General features: G+C 42.4%; 1 protein-coding gene across 1 annotated transcript in view; it reads right to left on the bottom strand.

Annotated features, from left to right (window-relative positions):
* HAPLN3 (hyaluronan and proteoglycan link protein 3) overlaps positions 1-4,929 on the bottom strand; it is a 17,197-nt gene extending 12,268 nt beyond the window's left edge. The window contains exon 1 of the mRNA XM_042471114.1: positions 4,852-4,929. The gene's annotated coding sequence lies outside the window, so the exon portion shown is untranslated. The remainder of the gene's footprint in view (positions 1-4,851) is intronic.
* Between the last annotated feature and the right edge of the window lie 1,234 nt (positions 4,930-6,163).

Below are 6,163 nucleotides of genomic sequence, written 5' to 3'. Positions count from 1 at the left end.
AGATAGATAGATAGATAGATAGATAGATAGATAGATAGATAGATAGATAGAATCAAACCAGGGTTTCCAATCCCAGCTTGTTTGACAACAGAAACAGCATACTCTCTCCCGGTTCATAAATTGTTCTTGTATGCCTTCAAGTCATTTCCAACTTATGGCAACCCTAAAATGAAACTATCACAGGGTTTTCTTGGCAAGATTCATTCAGAGGTGGGTTGCCTTTGTCATTCTCTGAGGCTGAGAGAGTGTGACCTGCCTAAAGTCACTCAGTGGGTTTCCAAGTCAGGATTTGAACTTTGATCTCCAAAGCTGCAGACCAGTGCTCAAACCATTATACCAGGAGGGCTCTAGATGCTCAAATATTAGTCTGCTGAAACTAAGCAAATCTAGGAAAACATTTGTGTGCATAATGGTTGTTAACTTCACTTCTGGTTATGAAAATCTATTCCTGTGCTGAGTGTGTGTTCTTGGAAGACTTTTAACTCCATTGAGCCATTACTTTTCACCTGATGGAAAGTTCTAATAAAATTTACAGTAGACCCCACAAGTCTAGAGTCTGCTGGCCTAAAGTACAACACACAAGACACCCCTATGGCTGCCAACAAAAGCACACTTGCCTGAGAATAAACCCCATTGGACACAAATAGGCTTACTTTTGAGCAAAAATGCATAAAATTCAGAAATGGAGAATGGGAGAACTTTATTGAACGAACTGGGATGAGGAAGAGAAGGTAGGCTGCATCCACACTACAGAAACTGGATTATTTCTGCAGTGCGGATGCAGCCGTAAGGTATTTGCCAAGATAGAGCAAATCTCTGTAGAGAACGTAGAAACAGCCAAGGCTAAAACATATCATAAAACAATAGTAATCACAGTACCATGAACAACTTTTTCTAGAAAACTAGTGTGATATAGTAGTACAAGTGCTGGACTAGGACTCTGGGAGACTAGCATTTGAACTGTGACTGTAACATGGAAAGCCCTATGGTGACTTTGGTCAGGTTACATTCTCTCAGCCCTATGAGGAAGGCAATGGCAAATCTCTATTGAATATATCTTGCCAAGAAAACCTTAGGATGTGATTGCCATAAATCATACTTGAAGAGACATGACAATATGGTAGACCTGAAGGAAGCCATATATTGATTGATCTTCAGCTGGTAAGCTGTAGCTGGATCTGTGGTGGAGTCTCCTTCCTTGGAGGTCTTCAAACAGAAGCTGGATGGCCATCTGTCGGGGATGCGTTGATTGTGATTTCCTGCATGGCAGGGGGTTGGACTGGATGGCCCTTGCGGTCTCTTCCAACTCTATGATTCTGTGATTCTATCTAAGTCTTAAAGACCAGCACTGCTGCCATGCAAATATGTGGCCAAGATAATGGCTTCCCAAAAGCAAGTGTGAACAAAACGTGAATCCTACCATCCCAAGATCACAGAGTGGCCCCATGTACTTGTCTATTGCATTCCATCAGATCAAAATTATTGGCATTAAAAATTGATGGAAAGTATTTGAAAGAGAAATCAAGCTTACATTTCAACTGACGCAAGTGTGATTTGTTCATTTAAAAAGATCTGCCTCTCACTTTCATTTTACAGTTCAGGTTTGTAGACAAGCTGGTTAAAAATTCTGAGTTGGTTAAAGCCTCAAGTGTGAATATGGGAGAAGACTCTGACACATATTCTGTGGCCACTTGGAATAAGCTCTTCCTCTTTTCCCACTGCCTTCCACATTTCCAAGCATTATTCTCTACATGACTGTTGAGTCTTTTCCTCTTCCATAACCAATACATATGGCATTAGATGTGTTCTCACATGTTGAGACTTCACTCATGAATAGAATCAAGCTTCCGGTTAAGCAAAACCAAATCTGGTCTGCCCTTTCAACTGGCCTGTAATGCAAGTGGTCAAAAGAGAAGAGCTTCCTTGACCCAGACTGAATACTCTCTTGTACATCCCACCTAACTTTCACAAAAAGCACAGACACACACACACACACACACAGACAAAGCAGAGTGGATGTTCAAAAGGTGCAGTACTATTTTTAATGCCAATACTAAAGCTTAGTACAGTAACATCCAAAATCCACAAAGCAGTGATACCTTTATTGGGGCCACCAAAAATGCACACAAGACATGTTGCAAGCTTTTGAAGCTCCACCGACTTCTTTATCAGGCAACGGCGTTAAAAAACATGCAGGACACAAAATATATCACGACGTCAGTCACCGACCTGCATCTTGTCAAGATGCTGTTGGTGTTGTTCTGAGTTAAAATGGTATGGAGGGTTATCTAGGTAGGCAGAGGCCACTCCTCCTTCTGCCCATGTGGGTTGTTGTTGTTGTTGTTGTTGTTGTTGTGCCTTCAAGTTGTCTCCAATTTATGGCAACCTCCAATATTTTGTTGGCAAATTTCTTCAGAGAGGGGTTACCATTCCCATCACCAGAGGCTGAGATAGTGTGACTCACCCAAAGTCACTGAGGGATTCCATGGCCAAACCCTAGCCTCCAGCGTCATAGTCCAATGCTCAAACCACTATACCACACTGTTGTTGCAAGATGGTATCCGTGTAGACAGAGGCCACTCGTTTTGACCATGTATGTACTAGGAGACAAAGTATCACTGTTTTGTGGCTTTTGGATGCTCTTGGATGTATCTATATGGCCAACATGGCTAGCCCTGAATATACTCTAACACTAATGCTTGCCATCTTGGGAGCTCTGGGAAAGTGGCTAGATCAATTTCTCTTTCTCTTCTTCCCTGGATGACCTTGGGCAAGTCACACACTCTCAGCCTCATGGGATGGCAATGAAAACCCTCCTCTGAACCAATCTTACCCAATGGTAGGGTTGCCTTAGGGTCGCCAGAAGTCAGAAACGACTTGAAGGCACACAACAACAAAAACCTTGAGCAAGTCACACACACACAGCCTCAGGGGAAGCCTCCTCTGAACAAATCTGGCCAAGAAACCCCCAGGATAGTGTTGCCATAGGGTTGCCAGAAGTTGGAAACGACTTGAAGGCACACAACCAGTTGAATGTGAGTCAACCGTGTGATGGGACAGCTAAAAAAGCCAATGTGATTATAGGCTTTTTGGATATACTGTCTAGATCAAGGGAAGCAATAGTGACACTCTATTCTGCTTTGGAATACTGTGTCCAGTTCTGAGCACCAACATTCAAAAAGGATGTTGAGAAGCTGGAATGTGTCCAGAGGAGGACAACCAAAACAGTGAAGGCTCTGGAAACCATGTCCTATGAGGAGAGACTTTTAGGAAGCTGGGTATGTTTAATCTGCAGAAGAGAAGGTGAAGAGGTGATATGATAGTCCTGTTTAAATATTTGAAGGGGAGTCATATTGAGGATGGAGCAAGCTTGTTTACTGCTGCTCCAGAGAAGAGGACCCAGAACAATAGATGCAAGCTCCAGGAAAAGAGATTCCACCTCAACATTAGGAAGAACGTCCTGACAGTAAAAGCTGTTTCACAGTGAAACACACTCCCTCGGAGAGTAGTGGAGTACCTTTCTTTGGAGGTCTTTAAACAGAGGCTGGATGGCCATCTGTTGGGGGTGCTTTGATGGTGAGTTCCTGCATGGCAGGGTGGTGGAGTAGATTGCCCTTGGGGTATCTTCCAACTCTATGACTTTATCACATGGAGGAGAATTGGAAGTTTAAATGGGGTTTATCCCATGAAAATCGCACACTTACTATTAAATCGCAATTAAGATTTTCAGACACAGCCCAATAAAAAAGCCATTATCCAAGGAAAAAGCAGGGAATAACCAGGCAATAAACAGCAAGAAATCATTTTGGGGATCTTCCCGTGAATGATTTGTTGCTGTTTATTGCCCGGTTATTCACAGTTAGTGGCACTTCAATCGCTTTTCAACGTCATGCAAAAATCTTTATCACAATTGCGGGATATTCCCAGGATATTCCTGGGATAATGGCCATTAGGGTTGGTGTCACCCAGTGTGGGAACTCATGGTGTCACTCCCCCATTGACCTCCTCCTCCTCCTATTTCATACCATATAGAATTCTTAGTCATCCTTTTTTGTGCTAATGTTACTTGTCAGTCACAATTCCCATATGCCACAGAATGTCATGCTAATGATGTACAGAACCGGCAAAATTAAAACGATCCCTTTAAATTACAAGATCATGTGTGCAACCTAAATGCACTCACATACACACCGTGAAGAGTGGGTTAAAGACGGGAAGTTTGGAAAGAAATTTTTAAAAGAATAACATTTTTTTTGAAATTTTCAAAGAATGTTGTAAAAAATTTGAAATTTGAAATGTTAATTTAAAAACATTCTGGGGCCTCCCCCTTTGTCCTCCCGCTGAGCTTTACCCCATGCCCACCATCTCTTAAAGCATTTTAAAGGGAAGCGGGTGAATGCTGCAGCCAATTTCTGGCAAAAGGTAGGTGTTTGAGGAGCAGTGGTGTCACCTCTCCTTAAGATGTTACCTGGTGCGGTCAGCACCCCCTTGGTGCAACCACCACACATATATTGTTGATGATGATGATGATGATGATGATGATGATATTTATTTATATAGTGCCATAACATTCTCATGGCACGTTACAGACATAATTGGTTCAACCTTATACACAACACGTTGCTCCATTGCAACATCTCTAGCTGCCTCCTGTCCCAGGAGCCAAACCTGTTTGGAGCTTCCTCCATAGAGCAAAGCAGGCAAGCATCTGCCTCTGCCCTGGACCCCATCCCTCTGCCCCTGCCCTGCCCTCCTTCCCAGGGGATGCAAAGAAGAATCCCACCCGAGACAACCCCCCAAAAAACTCATCCCAAACTGCCCCCCTTCCTTTCATCCCTGGCTTCTACTTACAGGCAAAAGAGGCAGATGCCTGGCTTTGGAGGCTGTCAGGGCAGAGAAAAAGCAAAGCAAAGCAGGCGGCTGGATGGACTGCTCCCTTCCGACTGACTAAGGAAAGTTTGGAGCTGAAAGTTTAGTGCAATGTGGGTCGGAGGGAGGGACCCCGAGGAAACTTGGGTGGGATGGGGCTGGATGAAGAAGGCAGAGAGGACCAGCCCCTTAAAGAACCAGGTCCAACACTTGATCTTAGCCAAAAGGCTGAGAAGCAACCCTGGCAGCCAATTTATATAAATGAGGAACAACAACAAAGATAAACTGAGATGCAAAAATATACTATACAAAAGCAATAAGAGTATGATTATACATTTGAATGGTAAAAAAAGGAGTTGGAAACAGTGAATCATTGTAAGATGAGTAAGTTAAAAGAACTGTGTTTGGAAATTGATTATAAATCAGTAATTGTCATTGCAGCCTTGAGATACTTGTTGGTTTATAGTTGTGTTTCAACTTGAAATCAAGATACATCCGAACACACACATTAATATATATGTGTGTGAGATGGTTTAGATATGAGGATAAATAGCTACAAAAGACCTTAGATTAGGAGGTTTATTGATACGAGAGGAGTCAAGTCAAAGTAAATATAGCAAGAAGAGGATGGGATACAAAGTAATAAGACAAACATATTATAGCATGTAGAAAAATGTTAATTGCATTTTATTTGTACTCAATAAAGATAATATGCAAAAGAAAAGAAAAAAGAACCAGATCTGCCTCTGAACTGAAAACCCAGAGAAGCACAACCCAGAAAAAAATCCTCCTGTACTTTAACCTGTCTGTTGGAGTTGCGATCCAGCTATAGTCTGGGACAAAAGTACCATAACATCCCAAATCTTCAAAACAGCTCTCCCTTTCTTGGGCCAACCCAACTGCACAAGATCCAGCTTGCAAGCTTTCAAAGCTCCACTGGCCTCTTCCTCAGGACAAGCTCTTTAAAATCACCAAGAACCCAGTGGAGCTTTGAAAGGTTGCAACACTGGACTTATTAACCCACATTATTCCAACTTTGTTTCCACATTATTCAGTGCTCCCTACTTAACAAAAGAGTGTGGCTTCACAAAGGAGTGAGGCAACTTGGACAAAGTCGGAATACAGATGCAGGAGGAGCTGTGTTGGCCATCTAGCAAGTATAATCACATCCCACATCCACAAAACAGAGACACTTTCCTTAGCCAGTCGAAATGCTTACAAGCTTTGGAAGCTCCACTGGCTTCTTCATCTGGCAAAAGTGTTTATTTTTTATTTATTTATTTAAAATTCTTCA

The sequence above is a fragment of the Sceloporus undulatus genome, chromosome 6 (genome assembly GCF_019175285.1).
Source record: "Sceloporus undulatus isolate JIND9_A2432 ecotype Alabama chromosome 6, SceUnd_v1.1, whole genome shotgun sequence".
Lineage (NCBI taxonomy): Eukaryota > Metazoa > Chordata > Lepidosauria > Squamata > Phrynosomatidae > Sceloporus > Sceloporus undulatus.
The sequence above is the reverse complement of the archived record's forward strand: the minus strand, read 5'-3'. Positions and strand labels throughout refer to the sequence as shown.